The sequence below is a fragment of the Carassius gibelio genome, chromosome A11 (assembly GCF_023724105.1).
Source record: "Carassius gibelio isolate Cgi1373 ecotype wild population from Czech Republic chromosome A11, carGib1.2-hapl.c, whole genome shotgun sequence".
In the NCBI taxonomy this organism is placed as follows: Eukaryota; Metazoa; Chordata; class Actinopteri; order Cypriniformes; family Cyprinidae; genus Carassius; species Carassius gibelio.
The window spans coordinates 25118240-25131248 of NC_068381.1; positions in this window are offsets into that span (position 1 = coordinate 25118240).

Here is a 13009-nt window from a genome sequence, read left to right on the forward strand (position 1 = left end):
TAGCAGTGGTGGCAGTAGTGATGCCATTGTTAGAAAATAAATAATTAATAATCAAACAAAAAATTAAAGCACCATTGCGTAAAGCATATTGCATCCTCCCATTTAATCAGCATCTGGCTTTCTTCATTAAATATCATCTTAACAAACACCTGAGCCTAATTTAAAAAACTTTTTAAGGCTCATTTAAATTCATAGGCTCTTGATTACAGTGCTGGGTGCAGATGGTACAGTATGAGCATGACTCAGATCCAAGCCTGGAAATAAAATGAGGATATTTAAGCTTTAATAGTTATTTTACAGTGTAGCAACTTTCCAATCAGAGTTGTGTCCTCTTCCACTGCTTCAGAAAGTAAAATTTTAATTGGATACGAAAATCAGATCTGAACAAGACAATGCTGTACATCAGATTTGCTTAAAACCCATCAGAGAATTGCAATGTGTTAATGATGCTATTATGAAACATTGACTAAAAATCTAGCTGAGATAAGCTGCCCATATGAGTTTATTGGTTAATGCCAAGAATCATTGCTGCAAAAAGCAGTGCATTAAGTCCTTATTTACACAATTGATGTTACCATTCATCAATAGATGCTTTTGTTTTAGTTTTTTTGTCACATCCATTATGTCTGTCACTTGCTAAGATGCCAGCTACACTTAATTCATGTTGTGGCTCTGGTAAGGAGAAATAATTGGGAAGTCGTGGCCTAATTGTTAGAGAGTCGGACTCCCAATCGAAGAGTTGTGAGTTCGAGTCTCGGGCCGGCAGGAATTGTTGTTGGGGGGAGTGCATGTACAGTTCTCTCTCCACCTTCAATACCACGACTTGGGAGCCCTTGAGCAAGGCATCGAACCCCCAACTGCTCCCCGGGCGCCGCAGCATAAATGGCTGCCCACTGCTCCGGGTGTGTGTTCACAGTGTGTGTGTGTGTGTGTTCACTGCTCTGTGTGTGTGCACTTTGGATGGGTTGAATGCAGAGCACAAATTCTGAGTATGGATCACCATACTTGGCTGAATGTCACGCCACACTTAATTCCAGAAGACACAATAATTAAGTAAGTGAATAAGAAAATACATACTGTACATACATACAGCCATGACCAAAAGTTTTGGCAGTGACATATCAGCAGCACATGTGAAACTGTGAATGAGTACTAGTCAGGTCAAATCACTATCATACTAATTATATTGTAAGAGCAGACTGATTGCTATAAAAGGAAGGAAGAAGCACTTCCAGTTATTGTGTTCTTGTTAGAAATGGTCACCCTGAGAAAGCTCTTTGCGAATCATGAACAAATCATTGCAAATCGTTTACAAATCATGAAATGTTTCTTGTGTGACACCTTGGTCATGAGACACCTTTTATAGGCCATCAGTTGGGACTAAACCAGCTAATTTTAATTTCCACTGACAAGGGAGAGGATTGCTTTCTTATTACTGATAGATTTCAGCTGGTGTCTTGGCTTTCCATGCCTTTTTGCTGTTCCCTTTCTTCATGTGTTCAATACTTTGTTCCTGTGTCATTCTACTTTATTACACAGAAATTAATTTCTGAACTTATTTGTTTTGCTTTTCTTGTATGTATGGATTACTTGTTATGGAAATCGAAAATTTCAAGTTAAAAGCACCTTTAGAAATATACTTGCTATAAATATATAAGTTCCCTATCTGTCGGTCACTATGAGTTATGTCGACCGACAAATGGGGTCTCACTTGGGAGGCAAATCATCTCTGAATTTAAGAGAAAACGCCAATGAAAATTGGCTAGTGGATTAACATACCTGAGCCACTCCCGTGCCGACGGGTATAAATAGGGCGACAAGTGCATCCACTCATTAGATTTTTGCTTCGGAGCCGAGTGGTTGTATGAAAGCTGTTATACTCCACAAAGCCATTCATCTGCTGTGTCGGGAAGCTGTTCTGGTTGGTGGTACGGCGTACAGCGGTGTCCCTTTCAGCGATTCCCCTGGGCGCTTCAACTAAGAGAGCAGATTTCCTATAAGAGCAAATCGCGGACGATTCGCGTCTTTTTCAAGACGCCGTTTCGTCCGCGTCCTTCTGGATGCGGTCGTTTCCTGTTCTCTGACAACGGCCACGTTCGCTCTCTTCCGTGTCTGGGCATTCAGCACGCTGAAGGCGCGTTCGTGGATGTTTCATGCACGCACTGCGTGTGTGACCATGGCAACACTGTGATCGCGTCTCCCCTTTCTTAAAGGGAAGGGAGCAGACCCCTCTGTCACTACCGGTTCTGGTTTCTCTGTCTCAAGCAGAGGACCGCCGGCTAGTGCTCTGGGAGATTTGAAGGTGACAGTGAGAGCTTCTCTGCCGGGCCACGCCCCACGGACCTCTTACCCCTTCCGCAGTGTTTGTCCTGTGTGGCTGCTGGGTGATTTTGCTGGGCTGTCTTATGGCAGTCCCAACGGGTCATTCAGTTTGCCGCCGGAGATCAGATGTCGATTGCAGCATCGGGGATGGGCTGTTGACCTCTGTGGATGAAGATTCGGCGGGGCTGCCCCCCTCGGGTGTTGTCGCCACTGCCGAATTGGACCCAGAGTTGACAGCCGTGCTTGCCCGGGCAGCTGTGAGCATCAGGATGGAGGTGAATGCACCGCCCAGCCCTGAGTGCTCATGGCTGTTTGATTGGTTCTCTGTGTGGAGCGCGACTCACAACCACGTTTTACTCTGGCTCCTTTCTTCCCGGATGTGCATGGGGAAGTGATGTAGTCGTGGATGGCCCCTTTTACGGCCGGAAGCATCTCATTTCATTCCTCCGTCCTCACTACCCTCGATGCCCAGTAGTTCCTGACAGAACAACAGCAGACTGAGGCCATACAGCACATCTCGCCACGACGTGATCCTCCGGTTGCCACCATTTCCGTCGCAGGCAGGGCCTCAGCCTGCTCGTCGCCGAGGGCGCCCCCCTGCGTCCTCCACACCGGCTCCGCCCCGTGCTGAGAGTTCTTCGAGGCCGGCGCGTCGAGCCCCGCGCAGGAGAGCGGCGCCCCCCGTGTCACTCCCAGCTGCGAAGTCCTCGAGGAAGTCGACTAAGCGGCCCTGACATGGGCAACTCGGAGATGCGGAGAACTGCTCTTCAGGAGATGGCTAAGACAGCGCCACTCCTTCCCCCGGAGGAGGGCCGGGTAGAGAATCTTCAGGTTCTGTTCCGCCGCTGGTCGAACAGCCAGTGGCACCCACATTTTCATTAAAAGAGCAATTTCTCCTTCCTCCGAGTTGCAAGGCTCGTGGGCTGACAATGAGCGACGCACAGCTTCCTCATTCTCACCCACGACGCCCCCTTTCGCCAGCGGCCAAGAGGTCGTGGTTCGGAGACGCAACGACTCTCCACGCGTCTCTAGCCAGTTCCTCCGGGAACACGGGGAGTGTGGTTGTGAGCACCCAGGAGGCAGAGCCTTCTGGGCCTTCCAGCACGACTCCCCATCGCTGCACCACTGCGGGTATGTCGACTGTCCCTTTGGTGCCACTTGTACGGAGTCTGGGAGCGTGGCTTGCGCTGCCCAACCCGTCTCGCTGGCTCATCCGGACGGTCCGACTCGGCTATGCGATTCAGTTCGCCCGGCGACCCCCCAAGTTCAATGGCGTGCTCGAGACTTCGGTGGCAGTCCAGGACGCCCCTGTCTTGCGCGAGGAGATTGCTGTCCTGCTGGCGAAGGATGCAATCGAGCCGGTCCATCCAGCCGAGATGAGGACAGGGTTTTACAGCCCTTACTTCATCGTGCCCAGGACTGGTTTGCAGCGATTGACCTGAAAGACGCGTACTTTCATGTCTCTATCCTCCCTCGTCACAGACCGTTTCTGCGCTTTGCTTTTGAGGGTCAGGCATGGCAGTACAAGGTCCTCCCCTTCGGGCTCTCCCTGTCCCCCCTTGTCTTCACGAAGGTCGCGGAGGGTGCCCTTGCCCCACTCTGGGAAGTGGGCATCAGGATCCTCAACTATCTCGACGAATGGCTCATTATGGCCCGGTCCCGAGAAGAGTTGTGCGATCACAGGGACGTCGTGCTTCGGCACCTCAGTCAGTTGGGGCTTCAGGTCAACCGGGAGAAGAGCAAGCTCTTCCCTGTGCAGAGAATCTCTTATCTCGGTATGGAGTTAGACTCGGTGAGTATGACGGTACGTCTCACCAGCGAGCGTGCCCAGTCAGTGCTGAACTGCCTGAGTTCCTTCAGAGGCAGGACAGTGGTACCACTGAAACACTTTCAGAGGCTCCTGGGGCATATGGCATCTGCAGCCGCAGTCACGCCGCTCGGGTTGCTTCATATGAGACAACTTCAGCACTGGTTACACTCCCGAGTCCCGAGATGGACATGGCGCCGCGGTACACATCATGTCATCGTCACACTGATGTGTCGCCGCCTATTCAGTCCCTGGTCGGACCTTGCTTTTCTAAGGGCCGGCGTGCCCTTAGAACAAATGTCCTGGCACGTTGTTATTATAACAGATGCCTCCAACTCGGGCTGGGGCGCGACATGCAATGGGCAGGCAGCTTCAGGGTCCTGGACAGGACCTCGACTGCTTTGGCACATCAACTGCCTGGAGTTGCTGGCAGTGCATCTAGCTTTGCGACGGTTTCGTCCGCTAGTGCTGGACAAGCACGTGTTGGTCCGCACGGACAACACTGCAGCTGTTTCGTACATCAACTAACAGGGCGGTCTATGATCACGTCGCATGTCTCAACTCGCCCGCCATCTCCTCCTCTGGAGTCAGACATGGCTCAAGTCGCTGCGCGCTGTCCACATCCCGGGGGAGCTCAATCGTGCAGCCGACGCGCTCTCACGACAGCTCACTTTCCCCGGGGAATGGCTACTCCATCCCCAGATGGTCCAGCTGATCTGGAGTCGATTCGGGGAAGCCCAGGTAGACCTGTTTGCTTCCCACGAGTCCTCCCACTGCCAGCTGTGCTATTCCCTGTCCCAGGCCCCCCTGGGCACAGATGCACTGGCACACAGCTGGCCTCGGGCTGTACGCAAGTATGCGTTTCCCCCAGTGAGCCTGCTCACACAGACTCTGTGCAAGGTCAGGGAGGACGAGGAACAGGTCCTGTTGGTTGCGCCTTACTGGCCCACCCGGACCTGGTTTTTGGAACTCATGCTCCTCGTGACAGCCCCTCCCTGGCGCATCCCCCTGAGGAGAGACCTTCTCTCTCAGGGGCTTGGCACCATTTGGCACCCGCGTCCAGATCTCTGGAACCTCCACGTGTGGCTTCTAGACGGGACGCGGCAGACCTAAGTGATCTGCCCCCAGCGGTGGTAGACACTATCACTCAGGCTAGAGCCCCTTCTACGAGTCAGGCCTATGCTCTGAAGTGAAGTCTGTTCACGAATTGGTGTTGTTCTCACCGAGAAGACCCCCGGAGATGCCCGGTCGGAGTTGTGTTTTCTTTCCTGCAAGAAAGGCTGGAGCGTGGGCTGTCACCCTCCACCCTGAAGGTGTATGTGGCTGCCATTGCAGCCCATCACGATGCAGTGGACGGCCGGTCCCTGGGGAGGCATGACCTGATCGTTAGGTTCCTGAGGGGTGCCAGAAGGTTACATCCTCCTAGGACACCCCTGATTCCCTCCTGGGACCTCTCTATTGTCCTGGCGGGACTTCAGAGGGGTCCCTTTGAGCCGCTGGATTCGGTCGAGCTGAAGTTCCTGTCTCTCAAGACAGCGCTCCTGATCGCGCTCACTTGCATCAAGAGGGTCGGGGACCTCCAAGCATTTTCGGTAAGTGAAGAGTGCCTTGTGTTCGGGCCGGCCTACTCTCACGTTGTCCTGAGACCCCGGCCTGGATACGTGCCCAAGGTTCCCACCACTCCTTTCCGAGACCAGGTGGTGAACCTGCAAGCACTGCCCCTGGAGGAGGCAGATCCAGCCTTGTCGTTGCTGTGTCCCGTAAGAGCGCTTTGCATATACGTGGACCGCACCCAGCGCTTTAGAAGCTCTGAGCAGCTGCTGGTCTGCTTTGGAGGTCAGCAGAAGGGGAAGGCTGTCTCCAAGCAGAGGTTGGCCCACTGGATAGTGGACGCCATCGCCTTGGCTTACCATTCCCAAGGCGAGCCGTGCCCCCTAGGGGTGAGGGCCCACTCCACACGGAGTGTGGTCACCACCTATGCGTTGGCGCACGGCACCTCTCTGGCAGACATCTGTCGAGCTGCGGGCTGGGCGACACCTAACTCCTTTGCGAGGTTTTACAACCTCCGTGTAGAGCCAGTTTCTTCCCGTGTGTTGGGTAACAGGTAATTGGCGGGAAGGGCTGGCTGGGTGTCTCGCTTGCTGCGCCATTCCCCCTAACACGGGGATGTGAGCGCCTTCTTCTCCCAGTAGAGTTCCCCGGTTGGCGTACCCTGGTCGAGCATCCTCCAGCACCCTCGGCGTCAGACTTGGCGGAGCAGTCTGTCGCCAGGCCCAGTACTGGCGTTAGCATGACCGGAGCCAGTCAGCCCCTGTACTGGGCTAGGTGTCCATATGGCTGGGTTCCCTACGGGTAATCCCATATGTGTATTCTTCCATGGTAAGGTTTCCCTCTTGGCAAACCCGTGTCTTCCCTTGACAGACCGTTCTGTCAGTCTCTTCTGGCAGCCGTTCCATCCCTACTCCAAGGTAGGACCTGCCTCAGAGACCCCTTCAATATGTAGTACTGCCCCCTGGGTCAGTCCATATCGGTATATCCACATGTCACCTCCCTACGGGTAGGATGTGGTCTCCGTAGCGGCCTTTCCTAAAGGCTCGCTTCCCCATTGTCTTGCCAGCTGGATGAACAAATAGGGAAGATTTGAAGCAATCTTTCACCGAAGGTTGAAATCCCTTCCATTTACTTTATGTGGGCGGAACAGCAGCATGGCCTTCTCCAGCAGCGATGTACTCACCCTTTGGCCCCTTCGGTACCAAGGTCAGTGAATTTGCGCTGGGGCTTTGGGAAGGTTACGACCTTAAGCGTAGCTTTTGTGGCACGCCAGGGCTTGTCAACAATTGCAGCGGCACAGGGTTGTGACGAGGTTCAGGTTGTGGCGTTTTCCATAGGACCCCATTTGTCGGTCGACATAACTCGTAGTGACCGACAGATAGGGAACGTCTCGGTTACGTACGTAACCCTCGTTCCCTGATGGAGGGAACGGAGACGTTATGTCCCCATGCCACAACCTTGAACCATTCGCTGTTGCCGGGACACGTTCTCGGCTCCTCAGCGTAAAACTTAATGAGTGGATGCACCTGTCGCCCTATTTATACCCGTTGGCACGGGAGTGGCTCAGGTATGTTAATCCACTAGCCAATTTTCATTGGCGTTTTCTCTTAAATTCAGAGATGATTGGCCTCCCAAGTGAGACCCCATTTGTCGGTCGACATAACGTTTATTTATTTGTAATTTTTTTTTTATGCTTTTGTTCACCAAGGATGCATTAAATGGAACAAAAGTATCATAAAGACATTTATAATTAACAATTATATTTTAAAGAAATGTTGTTCTTTGGAACGTTCTATTCATTAAACAATCATGATGAAATAATACTGATAATGCCCACAGAACAAAATCAGCATATTTGAATTGTTTCTGAAGCATCATATGACACTGAAGAATATAAAAACAACTATAACAGGTATAAAAAATGTCATATTATTTCAAAACTTCACTGTTTTATTGTTTTTTGATCAAAGCACTACTTTTCATAAACAATAAAACATCTTACCATGTATAAGCCCCAAAAAAGGATAAAACATGAATCACAAGGTTATAAAATGTACAGTTTTTCAACACTTCTTCTGTTTGGATCAATAAAGGGCACCATTTGCCAATAAGATTAATGGAATTGCTAAAAGCCAGGTTTATAGACCTCCTTGTTTTCACCAAAATTAAAATAGGTTATTGTTTATTTATCTCTCTGTTTTCCTTGGCTAGTTAGTTTGTTCGTTGTTTCAGTGTCCAAAGTGCCCCATGCATGTTCTAAAAAAATATGCTGAATCATTACGTTCCAGCTGAGGGGTTTGTCTCAAAGAGAAGAGCAGTCTCTAAGATGCTAATCGATGCAGTAATCAAGGCTGGGGATGTTACAGAGGGAGGCTAAATGGATCACATCTGACTCGATTCATTAGCTTGGAACAAATGCAGATGATTGTACCTCAACCTGAGAGTTTTCTTGTAGAGCGCCAGTAACGTAAGCCATTAGGATTGTGGTAATTATTTCTGTTTAGAAAGATATTTTAACTAATCAAACTGTTAACTGAGCACCTCAGCACTGACCTTGGAGCAATGAAAGATGTTATGACATTTTCGTGGATGTTATTTTGGCGGTCACAAAGATGTAAAATGCCATTTCCTGTTTTGAAAATTATTTGGTTAAAGATTACAAAACCATTTTTACAATGTAGTCTATTCATATGGATTTAAATAAATTGAAATGGCATGGACTGCAATGTGGACCAAAATATAAATTATTAAACTCAAAAATTGCTAGCCTGCTGTTCTCGTTAATATTCATCTGAACTAAAGTGACTTTGCAGCATCAGTGATTTTCTATGCAAATACAATGCAAACCAATCACCGAACATATAATAAAAACAAGGTAAAACAGTCAAAAAGATTGTAATTTGAAAATGGGTCATCATAACAAAGAATTTTCAAAGATAAAAATAATAATTATAAAAAATATATAATAAAACAATTAATAATAATTAATAGTTTATATGCTTTATAAAGATTATTGATTTTATTGAACTTTTTATTGAGATTTTGCAGATGCTTGTATTTTGTCTGTGCCTTTTTTTTTTTACTTATTTATTTGTGCCATACTTAAACAATTTGTCTCATAGGCATCATTTACAATCCAGGCGTGTAGGACAGATTTTTGCCAATGCTAATTTTCTCTCCATCGTGAACTCACTGTAAGGAACGTATTTGACAAAGAGGAAGTGTCTTCTATTAATAAGCAGGAGTTTTCAGTTGCCTAGAGTATTATAATAAGTGGTGATGTGCTGCTGGAGTTAGTTATTTTTAATGTTATGCTGAGTGATCGGAGCAGTTGTTTTCAAATGTGCAAAGCAACAGCGGCAATATGTTCTCTGCTGTACAGCTCTCAGAATCAAATCAATCACTTTGCTCGCTATCCGCTCTAGTAAAATCACATTAAAAAATGCAAACAAATGCACCCCACTGATACCCTTCTACTTGTACAGCAATTTTGGTAGAAACATCACATCAGGGCCGATTGGATGTGTAAACAATGTTATTAGACCAATGTGACATACACTAGGTTGTTAGAACAAAACAAAATCACCATCAGAGGCAGATGTGGGAATAAAGTCAAACTAAATATTCTTAAGCTAAGAATTCTTCAGTATCATGAACATTATGTGTGTAAATCTTGCCTTTTTTTAGACTAGATGGTTAAGTGGTTACTCTATGTTTAATAAATTATTAGTTGTAGTGACTTAATTAATTAATTAATGATCTAGCAATCATCCAGCTGTGATTTAACACCAGCCCTCCCTTGTGAATAATGTGTCAGGGATAGACAAAGCAGCAATGGTGGTCTGCTATATGGTGCATTAATCAAATGGGGCAATTTTTATTTTTAGAGTCACAGAAGCTCACCTTTTGCTCATTTTCTGAGAATTTGACATGATCATTGGGCCCAAATCAAATTAAATGTAAAAAATAAATAAATAAATAAAAATTAAAAAATTAAAAAAAACCACTACAGTTTATTTTATTTTATTTTATTTTAATTTATTTACCCATCATATATTTATTTGCATTGGAAAGCATGTCTGAGATATTATGTTGCTTCTTGCACATTTTTCAACACTCTAAGTGCACTTTGTACTAAAAGCTTGTTTGGTTCTATCTAAAATAGATTAATGCAAATCTGGCAATGTTTTATTATGTTAATTGTTGCATGTGTTTCCCCAAAGTTCGGAAATTAAATGTCATGTGAGTGGTGGCAAAAGGTTAATGCTCTATAGCATTTGAAAATAAAGTACCACATATACACTAAAACTAATCTACATATTAACCAAAGCAAAACATGAGAAAAAAATATTAAAAATAAATATAAATCACATTTTCATGGCATTTTAACTTCCACAAGATTTTGAGCTCTTTTTATTAGGACTCGCACCTGGGTGCTCTGCATCACAAGTGTAATGCTGTACCAGGTGTGCTACAAAGCAAGTTTGCTTCATCAGAGAAGCCATATATATATATATATATATATATATGACAGAATATGTGATGCAATAATCAAAAGTGAACCTTTACATTGTAACAAAAAAATGCAGCTTCAAATAAATGCTGTTCTTTTGAACTTTCATCAAAATTGTATACAAATATTAACCACATTTCAGTGTTCAGCCAATTCCTTTTGTAATGCAGGTTCATACTCTCTCTCCCTTTACAAAGAACTATACGTGGCCATTGTCAGTTCTCATTGAGTATCCAGCTCATTGTAAACACATTTCAGCCTGTGATGGTGCAACACATTGGCCTTGTCCTTGTGTTCTGGATATCTGGCTACATCTCTACATGCTCAGGTTAGTTTATCACTGATGAGGCTTTAGCTGTGTTCCTCCATTCATCATTCCTGGTAAGACAAGCACAGAGAGGACCTTGGCAGTGTGTACTGCATTATCATGTCTTTCCCAGGGGTGGATTAGCCTTCACTGTCCTTCTCTTTTCCTTGCGGGAGAATGAAATTTCAGCGTAAAGCCAACTCCTGCCACAGTGTGTGCATGTGTCTAATAAAACTGTCAAATTATAGTAAATAATTTTCCTCACCTCTGAATTTGTGTAGCTGCTTGAGACTTTCGAACCACAGAATGTTGTAAAAACACCATAATGAAGAGTGAAATGCTAGAACCGAAGTAAAGTTTTCTCTGCTCTGCTCTAAATGGAGTGTCTTAAAAATAGCTACAGAAAGACGTTCCTTTTACTCCAGCACATAAAAAACAGACGTGAATGTCAAATATGAACATCTCAACCATAATTAGTCTGGATAAAGCAATTTTATTGGGAAAGAACAATCTGAGGAGAACCCTTTTAACCAGAAAAAAAAAAAAAAAAAAAGATTCATCTTCATCCTTACAGGCCACAGGGTCACACAGCTGAATTGGGCAATGATTGAGAACAACACAGGTTGAATTAAATAAATGGAACACCTGCTCATCACATGATGTGAGGTGATTGTGCCATGTGTCTTGCTGTGAGGTAATAATGTGAAAATGTGGATTTATGGCTAAGATAACATAGTTACATTTCCAGTGTTTATGTCAAGTAATTGGGGGCAGTGGCAAAGTGTAAGATGAGATTTAAAATACTTACCAACATATGGTATTAGAAAAAAATAAAATAAAGCTAATAAATCAAAATGTTTACAATATAATGTTGTTTCAATTAGATAATTGACTCTCTTCAAATTTCACAAATAATTACAAAGAAAAAAACAAGACATTTTAAATAGAAAGACTGAACTACAGTATATGTTATTCTAACTACTCTAATTTTTTATTATATATTATATTATATTATATTATATATTTATTATATATTTATTACATATAAGGGTGGCTACTCTAAAGAACCTAGAATATGACATATTTTCAGTTGTTTCACACTTTCTTGTTATATATATAATTCCATATGTAATTCCATATATATTCCACGTGTTAATTCATAGTTTATATATATATATATATATATATATATATATATATATATATATATATATATATATATATATATATATATATATATATATATATACATATATATATATATATATATAATTATATCTGCATGGAAGCACTTATACACTAACATGTGACTACAGTTTAAACCAAATCACAGTACCCAAACATTCACAGCACAGTCACTGCTTAAAAAAAAAAAAAAAAAAAAAAAAAACCTGTATACGAACCAATAAACTTCTGTATACAGCACATAATTTCACACAAATCTGGGAATGAGAACATATTTCTTGATACTGGTTTTGTTTTATTTTTGTGATTGTCAATTACTTCCTTATCTGAATGTTTCAGAGAAAATGCCTGTGATAAGTGCCAAAAAGAGGATATTTATAAATCCATATAATCTTTATAAATTACTTTCCATTTAATAAAGGAAGGGATTATACAACTGCTTGAAATAGTGCCAAAATAAGAGGCACCTTGTGTTTGATGGGAGACCCCAAGCAGATCTGCTGGGACGGCTGGATCGAAGTGCTGTGCACACAACTAACACTTCATGTGTGTAGGACATTGATCCTTTTATCTCCACAGCTTTGCCTTGTTGTTATGTGGAAGCGGAGTAGACCTTACGTCACATTTAACATTCAGAGTTCATAAGCTATTTGACTGATCTTGGGGTCAGTTCTGGCTTTTTGTGTTGCTGTCTGGGTCAGATGCATAAAAAGCAAAAGCTGTTTCTAATATAGTACAGAGACAGAGTTTAAAAAAAATAAATAAATAATAAAATACCACCAGCATTTTAACAAATCCTCATGATTTCAAGCTGTAAGTTTCTGAAATGCAACTTAGACCCTATTTTCTGCTACAAACAGCCTTTATAGAGGAAATAGTGTTTTATGTACTTTTCATACACAAGTGCCCATCCACAGAGAAGCGTGTTTAGCTGTATACAAAAATAAATACATAAATAAATAGATAATAATAATAATAATAATAATAATAATAATAATAATAATAATAATAATAATAATAATAAAAAGCACCATGTTGACGTTTCGTCTTGACGGATCTGGCGTATAACAATATATGCACTGATTTTTATTTGACAGAGCAAAGAAAAATGTAATGTATTTACTTTTCAGTCATCATGAAATTGAAATTCACCTATTTTCCAAACAAATTGCAAATACTGCCCCACTAAGAACAAGTGATCCCTGCATATGTTCAATTTTCAAAAGCGCTTGTGAGCTTGTAAAGAGCTTGTAAAGAGCTTGTAAACTTCACCTCTTTATTATAATCGACCAACAGCTCCTATTGAGTCTCCATATAATCAACA